The sequence below is a fragment of the Ixodes scapularis genome, unplaced genomic scaffold (genome assembly GCF_016920785.2).
Source record: "Ixodes scapularis isolate PalLabHiFi unplaced genomic scaffold, ASM1692078v2 PGA_scaffold4__175_contigs__length_147842914, whole genome shotgun sequence".
NCBI lineage: Eukaryota > Metazoa > Arthropoda > Arachnida > Ixodida > Ixodidae > Ixodes > Ixodes scapularis.
The window spans coordinates 123,337,529-123,350,110 of record NW_024609879.1 but is presented as its reverse complement, the minus strand read 5'-3'; positions in this window follow the sequence as shown (position 1 = coordinate 123,350,110).

The window sequence follows — 12,582 nt, the reverse complement described above, 5'->3', positions numbered from 1 at the left end:
TACCCCAGAGTTTTAATGAAATCAATACCAGTTTTTTTTGTTTTTTGTTTTTTTCAATATAAGTATTTTTTTGAAAACGTGTTTTTTTTCAAAATAATTTTTGTTATGTTTATCTTTTTATCGGAAGCTCATATTTTTCACGAATAATTCAGATGCCCTGGCCTATATTATGTGTAGCTTTCGAACTCGTTAATGCCATACAGATTAAGGTAGAAGGCATGAAAGTTAGCGTGTTTGTTGCACCTGGTCTAAAGTTAGGAATTTTTTATATAATTTTTAATTCATAAAACACACATTATTTGCATGCAGTTGACTTAAACTTTGGTGCGTTACATGAAACAGGAAATATTTTTGGCGTACCACATTTTGCCTGCCTTCCACAGGACCGCAAAGTTGGCACCTAATGCAGTGGACGGTGGGAGCAGGGCCGTCGCGCAATCTTGAAACTTTTTTTTTTTTTTTTTGTAGTGAAAACACGGTTTTGAGAAAAAAAAGTTTCGTTTCGTGCGATTCATTTGAGTTCACATCACGTACAAAACAACCAGAACAAATAAAAATGTTGAGTGCACCTGCTGGTTCGATCTCTCGTGGAATCACCCTGTATTTGGCTGTGACGAGATGCCGTAAAATCAGGTTTAACAAATCGATATCTAAACTTTACTCTGCGCGGCATTGCGCCGCCAAGAACGCCTCGATTCTCGAAAAGACGCTGTCTACTTTTTTTTTTTTTTTTGTCTCTGAGCAATTTAGTTTTGGATTCGCTATACCTGATTTGTAAAAATTCGAGCATCGTTCATTGAACAAGTTTGTAGCACAATTGAGGCTTCCCATTTAGGTTATTTCAGCTTCATGCGAAATACAAGTAAGGGCTCTACACCACTTCAAGTTACACCCACAAAAACTTCATATGAAATTAAAAAATCTACTTCAGCTGTGTTTTCTCTTCTGTGTGTGTGTGTGTAATGTTTCCCACTCTCGTCAACTTTGGGCTTGTTTAATATGTTACATGCGCGCTAAACTGTCAGAACTGCCCCACTATGGAAGGTAGTCGCTTTGCTCGATTTGTCACTGTCAGGAGGGTGTATGACAAAGGACTATTCGGTTTAAACACTGATAACTGCACGCGACAAAACCAGGGTCAAATTTGCATGTCACGCTCTAGCGGAAAGGCCGCCAATCAGATCATCACGAGTTTTGTCGGCCAATCACTTCAAGCCTCGTGGTTGCCCTGCCATCTGACAGCGATCATTTCCAATTCATTACACGGCCACCTCAATTCCTGGAAGGAGGCTCTGAGGTTAGAGCCGGAGAGCAAAACAGACCCCAGCTATAAATTAAAATCGTGTGTGGCCAGAGTCGGATTGGAGCTGGAAAACCTTCGCTGAGCAGCATTCGTTAGGAAGAAAATACTACGAAGCGTAAGTTACTGTTTTCCTTGATCCAACATGGTGCACATGCCTTGCACGTGACGGCATATGGCACTGCACAAGCAGTCATTGCTCCGTGCCATTTCTATGAACGTAGCAGGGCTATACTCTAATCCTGACCTGCCCACAGATGAATGTGCCAGCGCGCACCTTGTAGTACATGGCGTTCCGTCACGCTATGACTTCGCGGCGCTGCATAGAGGCTTTCTTGTTTACTATAGGGTATCCGCCTATCAATCGAAGGCGCGCAAGGTGCGGCGGCCGTATCTGGTCCTGACCTGCGTGCCTCGCAGGACCTTGTCAGTCGGTGGTCGCGTGACAAATTCGTCACTAGAGGCGCCGGCTGCCAGCACAGTATTCTTTTATGGGTGGTCCAAACACACTTTATTTTCGACGATGGCACAAGAGCAGTCGGGGCTGAACAACGCCTTTGCGTTTTCGTGCCTGAGAAACGCGCCTTTTCGATCCAAGCAAACATGGAAGCGATGCACCCTGCTGTGTGCTACTACTACTGCAGCCTGCTGGCGCCACGCTACGGTAGGTGTTCCCAAGGAACAGACATTATCAGGTGCGGGCCGTGCACTAGACAGGTTGTGAACCGTGTTTAGGTCGCAGAAAAGCCATTACCGAACGCCCCCAATGGCAAGGCGATAGCGTCTTCCTTAGGGAGCCATTCTGTGGGCAGGTCATGATTGCAGTAGGTCGTGGCCCGTAGTACCTGTTGCAGCATACATTTCGCGCCATCGAATTTGTTCTTCACGGTGAGACTTGCCGAGCAGATGAAATTCTATGGTGCCAAATGTATCCTAGAAAAGGCATGGGCATCGGAGCATAGTCCGGAACAATGGCGGCGGATGTGACGTCAATTCGAGGCATGTATACCGATCCGGTATGTACTGGGGTACTTTGCTATTTCTTTAGGGTACCCAAATTCAATCATTCCAAATAGCTTGCGCTTTGCATTTTCCGAACATGGTGCAGTGGCGGCCAACATGAAAAACCCAAGCGAGCGCTTGGCTTAGATGGAGTAAATGTATACACGTTTGCACGTCCGGCTTCAGGGCGCTGCCATCTTGCCTGGCTGGGGTGCGCTTGGACGAATTATAATCCAATTACGAAGCCTTGCTAAGTCGTCGTAATTGGATTATGGCCGTACCCAGGCCCACCCCAGTGAGCAAGATGGCGGCGCCATGAGACCGAGCCCCGAGAGCGAACACAAGTGTCGCTGCGGTCGCCGCGCCCTGATTGGGTGAGGTGTACCGTGACGTCAGGCGGAGGACTCCGCTCCGCGATCTCGCATCGGCTCGTTTCCCAGCGCCGGTTTTTTCGTTTGGCGTTGTGTGCCGCAAGCTCTTCAAGGAGCTGGACTTCGTTTACCCGATGCACTCTAAGAAAAAAAGGGTGTAGTCGGGTGCATCGGGCGCACATGCACCCTTTTCCTAAAAGATGCACCCTGCGTTTCCAGCCAGTGTACTTGTACACCGACAATGAGCATCCTCCTCTCCCTTAAAAACCTCTAGGTGTATCAGTGCACCCCCACGCTAGCCGCGCGTCCCGATCAGCTTGTGCTTGGATTCCCCTTTGGGGGTCACTTGTTGGGTTTGGCAGTTTCTTAGGAAGTATGGAGCTATCCCATTCACTCGGTATTGACAGTAGAGTGGGCGCTATGCTTGTTTTGGGCCAATTGGGTCTCCGGGTAGTATCACGTGACTATAGTCTCCATGCTAGAGATAAGGCAGAGCACGGCACCTGCCTGAAGGCCAAGGCCACGGATAGCATCCACTGCACTATTAACTTTCGGTCGAACTTTCAAGAGGATATAAGTGAATAATCCTTTCGTTGTGTTCATTGTTGGGTTGCCCCTGAAGATAAGCCTTTGCGAGGGCACCCCCTTTTGGCCTTGAAGGAGCTGCAATTTTCATGCTCCTTTCTTTTTTCTTTCTCTCCATAAGCTGAAAGCACGGAAGAAGGTAAAGGTTTCATGGATGACTTAGTATCTTTTTTTTTTATCTCGGTGCTTCCCGGCCTAGTTTCTTGTGCACTGTGCCGCGGCCAGCGGGGCTGCCGTAGATTTCGTCCGCGACGATGTATTCGAGTGTGCCAAGATTTTTAGTGTTTGAAAAGTCCTACGGGTATATCGGCAACAAGCGAGTTCTTCAGAAAAGCCCAAGGAATTCTTCTGATGAGTTTAGTGTTCGGTTCGGCGAACTGCTGCTTCTGCTACATTGTGTTGGATCTTCACGGACCCCTTTCCTTTCGTTTTTGTGTTGTTCTGCAGTGCCCGTGTCGACATATTATTCGGATTACATATTTCGAGTCCGGCGTTTTCATCGTAAGTGCTCTGCAACCTACTCCTTTGCAACAATTGACAGTTCCGTTCCGGATTACTTCTAGAATTAGGCAGTGTCTATTTTCTAGCAGCCGGGAGAATAATTTCCCCGAAATTCTATCGGCAGTCGCCTGCCATTAGCTGACTACAATCATGTGACAACCGCAGGTAAAATACTGACTTTCTTATTCTCCTGGCGTTTTGTGAAAACACGTTTTTGCCGATACACGTTTTGTAGACAGGTTTCATCGACACTACATCGCCATTCACACTCTTACGACCAAGTAAGACCGAGAGAGACCAGACCGGCTTTTAAGCATTTTGCGACTTCTTAGGACCGGATGCGATGCTGCCGAGCTGGTCCTACTCGGTCGCAAGAGTGTGAACGGGCCTTAACGTTTCATCGTCACTCGCTACGAAAAATGTACGCTGTAGGGACATTTTGTCGCGCGTGTATCTCTGAGGCGCGTGCTCACCGACCCAGCCGACCCGTTCGCGCTACTTCGTGGCGACAGTCTGCGGCGGCTCATTACGAAAATGTTAGCCCACCTGTCCCACCCATACACGTCACTTCGCGGATACATTCTGGGGCGGCTCATTACAAGGAAAGAAAGGAGAGAAGCTAATATAGAAAAGCTAATCTGAGCTGTCGACAAAACGTCGTTAGATGAATTAATGGCGACTGCCGGTGGAATTTTGTGGAAATAATTTTACCGGCTGCTGGCAGAATGGACACTACCTAAGACTCACCCTTGGTAATTGTTTGCTTAGTAATCATTTCAGTTGTGTAAAAGCTTCTTTGTACGTCTTCGGGTATGACAGATTGCTTGCAAGTTTGTACTTGTTTACGAAATAGGCCGTCTAATAAACTTCTATGAGATTCGAAAACAATACCGTGTGTCCGTTTTCCTGCCTTTTTGCAATCACCGGGGCGCATACATTTTTTACTGTTTTCCTTGATGTCTTAAATAGGTTTATGAAGTTATGAAACGGGTGCATAAAGTGCTGCGACCATGCACCTTTGAATCGGGTGCATCTGTGTTCTCTCCGAATTCAGTGAGTGTAGAAATAGGTGTAACAGTACACTACTGAACGGGGTGCTCCTGTGTTCCCTTTGAGAGCAGTAGGTGTAGAAAGGGGAGTAATGGTACACTATTGAGTGGGGTGCATCTGTGTTCCCTTTGAGTGAGGCGGGTGTATGAAGCGGTGCAATGGTACACCATCGAATAAGGTGCATCTGTGCTCCCTTTCATCTCATTGGGTGTAGAAAGAGGTGTAGCCGTACACCATTGAATGGGGTGCACCTGTGTTCCCTTCTAGTGAGATTTCTGTAGAAAAGGGTGTACATGTGCACCACACCAAGGGGTGTACACGTACTCCCATATTTGGGGTGCACTTGCATTCCCCCAAAGGGTGTAGTATATGTGACAAGCACTTACACCCCCTTTGGGTGTACCCCATGACACCCTTTTTTTTTTAGAGTGTGTACAAGACGTTGGGTTAGGCCGATATTGACGTGCTTCCGTACATTTCATAAGCCTGCTTGTCCCTTTTACCTTTAAAATTGGGTTACAAATCCCGAAAGCTATCGGCGGAGGCAATTCCACCGATGAATCTCCCTGTCCGTCCACACGACACGAGACAATCTTGCGAGGGGTCGGTGAAGCGGTGGCGCAAGTGTTTCAGACGCTGGAATTCTGTTCCTTGCATGTTCATGATTTAGGACGATATTACATCCCGCTTTCAAGGCATTTGAAGTGGCATTTATATCATGGGCCTTTGGGTGGTCGGCAAATTAGCTCGCGACCCCGACTCTGCGCTGCCACTCCGCATGCGCTGGTTCGCAGATCCTTTAAAGGCCCTGCGTCTGATGATCTTTGAAGTGCTCGTGGAACAGGGTTGTTTTACATAAATGTAGCTTCTTCGTGAACTAATTATATAGTTTATACACGTATGCAGGCATATTTCTTGAAGGCGATGCACAACTACTGAAAATTAGTTTGTATGGTAGCAGCAAAAACGACCGAATTGCCCCCAGTTGCCTGTATGATATGTATTGAACTGCCCAAAATATGCACAGCAATAGTGCCGTAATTTGGAATGTTTATACTTTTTTCTGACATTTTTATTCCAGCCTTGGGTATTCGGAAAATACACCGTTTAGTCTGAATTGTCATTTCCAATTAAAAGAGACACTGCTGCAGGTCCCCAAAAGCTTCCTCAGCCTCGGAACTCCCTACAGCTGGACTTTCTGACAACAGAGGAAAACAGAAGTAAAAGCAAGCATTCGAACGTCTGTCCAGTGCTAGATGCAGCACTATAGTAGCAGAAAATGTGGAACCTGTGAAAGGCGACAGTCTGCGTGAGAAAAGCTTCTGATATTTTAGCTTCAGGACAATTCGGTTTAAGTAAAATCTCAATTTTAGGGCTTAAGAGACTAATAACGAGCTGGACACCTTCGCTTACGTTTGTTATACATTACTTGAGGGTTGATATAAACACGTCCACAGATACCACACGTGTAGTTCATTGAAATACTACAAGAATCCAGCAAAGGTCAAATGCGAGCAATGTGTATAATAAATGTTCCTCGTTTTTTTACTTTGCCCCTGCACTTGGGCTGCCTTACTTATGATTATCGCCCCATGGCCCAGACTGTATTTAGCATGTTGCTCGAGCAGCATGCAGCTTTTCGGCTTCGGCGATCTTGTTTAAAAACAGATACAAGAAAATATAGTATATATAACCTGCCAATTCATTCAGACCATCAGCAGCATTTATTGTGCAAAATATAAATCTATAGTGATGCTCCTGCAATTGTGGCCATATTTCTTTATTTTCATATACCAGATGTGATTCATGTGTTGGCTGCCCTGTTAACCATGCTTAAAATGTTGGTTGAAGTTTCGCCTGTAGCTACAGGCCATACCTCAATAAAGGCGCATATAAAATTTATACTTCCCAATAAAATAGAAACAAGCGCGCCGTCAGCTAGCCTCGTCACAGCCTCCACAGGGCGAGCGGGGCGAGTCGGGGAAAAATTCTCTCCTCGCCGTGACGTCACCCCGGTTCGCCGTAAGGGGGCGCCACGCGAACTTCTCGGGGCTAATAGGCTCTGCTTGCAGAGCCAGAGTATCGCGTCTCTTTCCCTTGCGCCACCAACTGGCGGAGAAGCGGTCACGTGAGCCGAACTGGATCCAACCTTCAGGAGAGAACACGACCTTGCAGGCGCCGATCTTCAGACGGAGCACGTTTCTCGCGTTGCAATCGCAAAAAAAAAAAAAAAAAAAAAAAAAAAGTTTTACATTAAAATTGAAAAAATTTGAAGGTTCTTTGACCATTGAACATTATGTGTAGCCACTGGGTACAGTCAAATCACGTTGCTTTATAACACGAGCAAAGTTTTAAAACATGTATCCAAAGTCTCGGAAGCAGACGACACGAAGAACGATCGCGGTTCTCGCATTTGCGGCGCTCGCGGAGTGATACGTGACCGGCACATCCGGGCACTTCGGACCAGACATCCACGAGCAGCTACGTCTTTCTAATGGTGAATTCCGCTCGCAGATCTCGAGCGCTCCAAAAGCGCTCCATTTGGAGCGCGCATATCCCGCTCGCAGATCTGGCTCAAGTTGGTCATCTTCCGCTCGTAGATCTCTGGCAGCGCCCGCACCACGGAACGCCCCAAACTCCGCCGAACTTGCTCTGCGGGGTTTCACAGATCTCTCCGGAAGTCGACAGAGCGGCCCACGTGATTTCCGACTAAATCGGCGGTGCGCATGCGCGGCGAGGTTGGAGAGATTGGCGGGCCGGTCGGGTCGTGGAGTTGGATCTGTTCGGGTGCGTCGGTTGTTTACTCTGGATTGTGACGACTCCAACGCTTCTACTTCGCGTAGATCAGGGATAAAAAGCCGGGAATGTGGAGCGTGGCAAATCGTGAGCGCTGACTCTGTGATCGCAAGAGGAAGAACGAGAAAAGGAACGACAGAAAAGCCGGAGGCAGACGCAAGGTTAGGCCTATTCATTCTGCAGCCTGTGATTGTTTACCTTTTTACACTGCATTCCGTCGGCGTTTTCCCGTGAAATAAAGCAAGAAGTGGTTAGGCAACGACCGCGCAAGTGATGATTTGTTACCTCTGTGTTTATTAAAGTCGTACTACAAATCTGAACTCCACCGCTGGCAATCGCTGTCCGTGCCCCGCCGCTTCGAGGCGGCCGAAAGGTATGTGACGGTGCCGAACGTGGACGTCTTCGTTATTTGTGACATGGGCGCCGTGGTACGTATAATTTCGCCCGGTCTGTGTCGCGTGTTACTTCTGCAGCTAAGCAGTGACAGTCGTCACTGGTTGTCGGAAAGATTAGCCGTGTCCCGCAAATCGGGACACGGTTGGTGGGACTGGTCAAGTTCGAGCAGCGGCCATTTTGTACGGCGGAGGGAAAAGGGGTGGGAAGGGGTGTGGGGGAGGTCGCTCCAAAAATGCAAGTTTATCTTCCCCTCGTCGATTCGGAGAGGGTCCCACGGAGCGGAATTTTGCCTCCCTCGCGGATTCTGGAAAGCGCTCCAGATCTACGAGTGGAATTCACCATAAGAGAAGTGTTGGTCGGCTACTGTGTTCTATTGAAGGCGTAGAGAAAAACAGGAGACAAATGACGAGACGACGGCGCACGCCCGGCGTATCGCCGCACTATTTTTTTCTTGCTCCGCACGCCGCAGCGCGCCGCCTCACGGCCACTACGTCCGCGTTTCCGGAACTCCTGAAGAAGCGACGCTCGCGTCCCGCAATGCGGCCTTGGATCCAGCATGGCCGCCCAGGGAGAGCCATCGTGATACTCTGCTCCGCATGTGGTACATATGCAGTTGCTCTAGGCTTAGAAGGCTTCGAGGCGAGAGAGATGGAGAGACGAGGCAGCGGGGAGGCAAGTCACTCACCGCTCGGAACGAAGGAAAGAGTTTGAACAAAAAGAAACCATCGGTCTCCACAGGCCAGGAACGCGGATTGAAGGACTCGAACGAGAGCGAGCGCTACACCGCACAGGGCAGCGCCATACTGGGCACCGCGACTGCTGCGCCCCGACCGAGTTCTGAAATGAAGCTTGGGATTTCTGTTACTCCGGGAGAATTCAGTGACTAGTGATGATGTTTCGAGGGGAAGGATTGTACTGGCTAAACTCAACCCTTTATATTTAGCCCGGTTGTACAAAACAATACAAAATACAACACGAAAAAGAAAAGAAAGAAGAAACGTAAACTTCAATATGTACAGTATAAATACTTGCCCAAAAACAAAACAAAAGATAAAAACCGAACAAATCACGCAGAATATATATATAAAAAGAGTTAAGTGTAGTCACGTCACGTCGCGTCGCCGCGACTGCATCCTCGTCGTGTTTGCAACGTTCGCAACTAGGGCTGTGCTGGCGCAGCCCTGTAACGAAATTGCACGTCAAGATTAAAAGAAAACAAGCTCCGTCGTTTTTTGTTTTTTTTTCTTTCAAACTCTTTTTTAAAGGCCCGTTCACACTCTTGCGACATCTTAAAACTGGGTTCCTTAACACCTCCTATAACCAGAGGACACACTGGCGCCATCTATACACCAACTCATGTTTACAAACAAACCGGAGCGCCCCTAGCGGACGCCACCGGCGCCGCGCATGCGCGGTGAATGGTGGGCAAGAAGCCCGCCGTCGCCCATAAACAAACCATTGAATTGCGTTGTTGTCGGCGTCGGTGGGAGTCCCCGTGCTCTTTTTTGCGTTTGAATTGTTGATTCTACGTCCTCCTAACAATGTCTGACTACTTGAGCGGCTTCAGCAAAACTAACGAAGCAAAACTTTGTGTGAATAATGTGACGCGCGGCGATTCATTTCACGTGGACGCCGCAGAATGGGCGCTAAAGCCTGACTCCCACGATGAGATTCTGCTCGCTGTTTTCAGACGCGACGTTGCTCGGACTGCAAAAGCGTGAACCGTAGCTGAGATGGTGGACGTCGATACTGCAAACCGCAAGTAGAATCGGGCATTACAAGTCGGTGATGGCCACTGGTAACAATAATGATTAACATCTTCTTGTATCTGTTTACACTTAGCACTTACCCCAACAAACCTTCAAAAGTGTATCGAGGCCTGCACTTTGTTCGTATCGCAATTACCGGGTCAACGTTTGGTTTACGGGCCGCTGTCGTTTGAACGAGCTGACGACAAAAAAGCTGCCAAGTTTGAAAGAGCAGACGACAGTTCGAACGCATGCGTAATGGAGTACGGGCAAGAAGCACCACGTCCCGCGTCAACAAACCATTCGAATGTCACGTTGTCGGCGTCTGTGTGAGTCTGCATACTCTTTTTCGCGTTGGAATTGTCGATTCTACGTCCTCATCGCAATGTCTTGCCACTTTAATCGCCTGGGCGAAAGTATCAAGGCTCGTTACGCCGCTAAACTTTCCGTAAATAATTTGACGTGCGGCGATTCATTCGCATGAACGCCGCAGAATGGACGCCAAAACCATGATGAGATTCTTATAGCTATTTTCGGTAGCGACTTCACTCGTGCTGCAAAAGTGTAGAAGGTAGGGCGATGATCGACGTCGATACTGAAAATCGGAAGGGCGATGATCGACGTCGATACTGAAAATCGGAAGCGGGAACAGACCAAGCGTAACAAGTCGGTGATGGCCACCGGTACCAATGATCAACATCTCGTAACTACTGCTTACACCGAGCCTACTTATGTCTTTTGAGGCCTGCAATTACTTCTTATTGCAATCACCGGCTCAAAGTTTGTTCTACGTTCCGCTTTTGTTTGAACGAGCAGACGACAAAAAGCAGACAAGTTTGAAAGAGCAGACGAAAGTTCGAGCGGTCAGGCGGCCTTGTGAATTTGAAGACGCACTGAACTGGGTGGTTCGGACAACTTGATGGTTTTCTCTCGTTCATGTTGGAACAAAGAAAATACATCTGGCGACCACAAAGTGTTGCCCGCACACGCAATCGTAGTTCGACAGCGTCTGGTTTGCCCTTTTCACGGCTACTATCCACGTTCTCAGACGAATGGAGGGGCAAAAACACATGAAAACTGATCTTAAAACCTTTCCAGACTCTCTTGGTACAGCCCCCGTCACAGCATTTTGACAAAAAGGCAGGTTTTTGTCTTGTTTCTTCCAAAGGAACACAGGAATGCGTGTCTGGCACGGCGACTTCTGCCCACCGCCCTAGACCGGAAGTGCGTCCGGCGCGCCACCACCGCGGCGTGACGTAGGAGAGTTGAGTTCGTGTATTGGGTACAGTGTAAACTTGGCGGTCCGGCATATTTTCTATTTCTCTCGCAAATTATCCTTTCTTTTTTGGCTCAAAAAACGTTTGTCAACGTCATAAACGAGCCTTTCTTATAGGTATTACACCAATTTGACCTCGGAAATCCCGCAAAACCTTCGCTCTGGTGAAATGCAGTTCCAGGGTCACCGCATAGATGGCGCCAGCGTGCCAGTGTGTTCTGTCGTCCTGAAAAATTTTAAGAGGTTTTAACAAGTTTAGTCTCTCTCGGTCGTACCTTGTTGCAAGAGTGTGAAGGGGCCTTTATAGTGTAGAAGGCGGAGGGCGTACGTATACCTGAAACTAGAAGCACTAAATGAGCTGCGCTTAGACTATCGGCACTCTGTTCCCCGGCATTGTTGTGGGCGCCGCCATTTTGGTGCTTGTGCAGAGCAGACGCAACTGCCGATCGTCATTATTCAGAAGTGAGACTTTCTCAGCATTGGATTTGGTGTTAGGAAGCTCGTGTAATATTGCTTTGTTCTGTCGCGAACTGTTTTACGCTTGTGGGGACGGAAAAGCGTTTCCTTCACCGAGCCTGTTCTTCTTGGCCAACTCGCTTTTCGGCCGGCAACTTTACGAATGTTTAATAAAATTTGCTAGAGATGTGTCATATCTACGAAGCAAAGCAACAAAATAGCCGTAGCATCTTGCCTGACTGATCGTTAACTGCATGCTCTTGCGACCAGCTCAGTCGTAGACGATTGGCGGTACCGCGGCACGAAGTTTGCGTCAAACGATGGCCACGCAGCTGATCTGAAGTGTTAGCACCGTGATCGAGCCGGTAGTTTCCTGCCGCTAAAACCCCGAGCGAAAAAACAAAGGAAAAGGCTTTGAGACAAGATATCTATAAAACTACTCGAGGTAACGAAAAAAAAATACAACTCGTAATTTACGAGGTGCAGTACCGTCGCTCACAAAACGGTCATAATATAAAAATCGCAAAAAAATGTACCGGAATCGCCCTTTATATCCACAGTCTGACTGTTCGCGCGTCTTACAAAAGATGGATGACACAAAATTGTCTGCGAACGTGTCTCAAGCGCATATGTTAGAAGCAATTGTTTGCTTCGTATATATGCATGCTTATAATATGTGTTGCAGACTGTCTTTCGTATACGTCATGCCTACACAGTTTGCAGACATATTGTCCGGGGCTTCTTTTTCCTTTGCATGACGGTCACAGGTGGTCATCCGAGGACTGGCTGCACACATGTTACACGCATGCAAATGTATGGAGCAAAACTCGCTTCTAACGCATATGCTTGACGCGTGTCTTCGTATAATCTTGCGTGCCATCATGTCTGTAGGAAACACCATTTTTGTTTATTTTTTTTTTTAACTATGCGATTAGTGTTAGTGCGGCTTTTCGATGACGAAATGGGGTTGTTAGTGTCTTTTAGGGGATGTGGTTTTGATCCGTATACAGCGCTCGGTGTCGTCACCATGAAGTAGACTCTTACGGTTACGCCGAGAAACCTCGAGTAAACGAGACGGCAAAAAATGGTTTATAAGCTTGT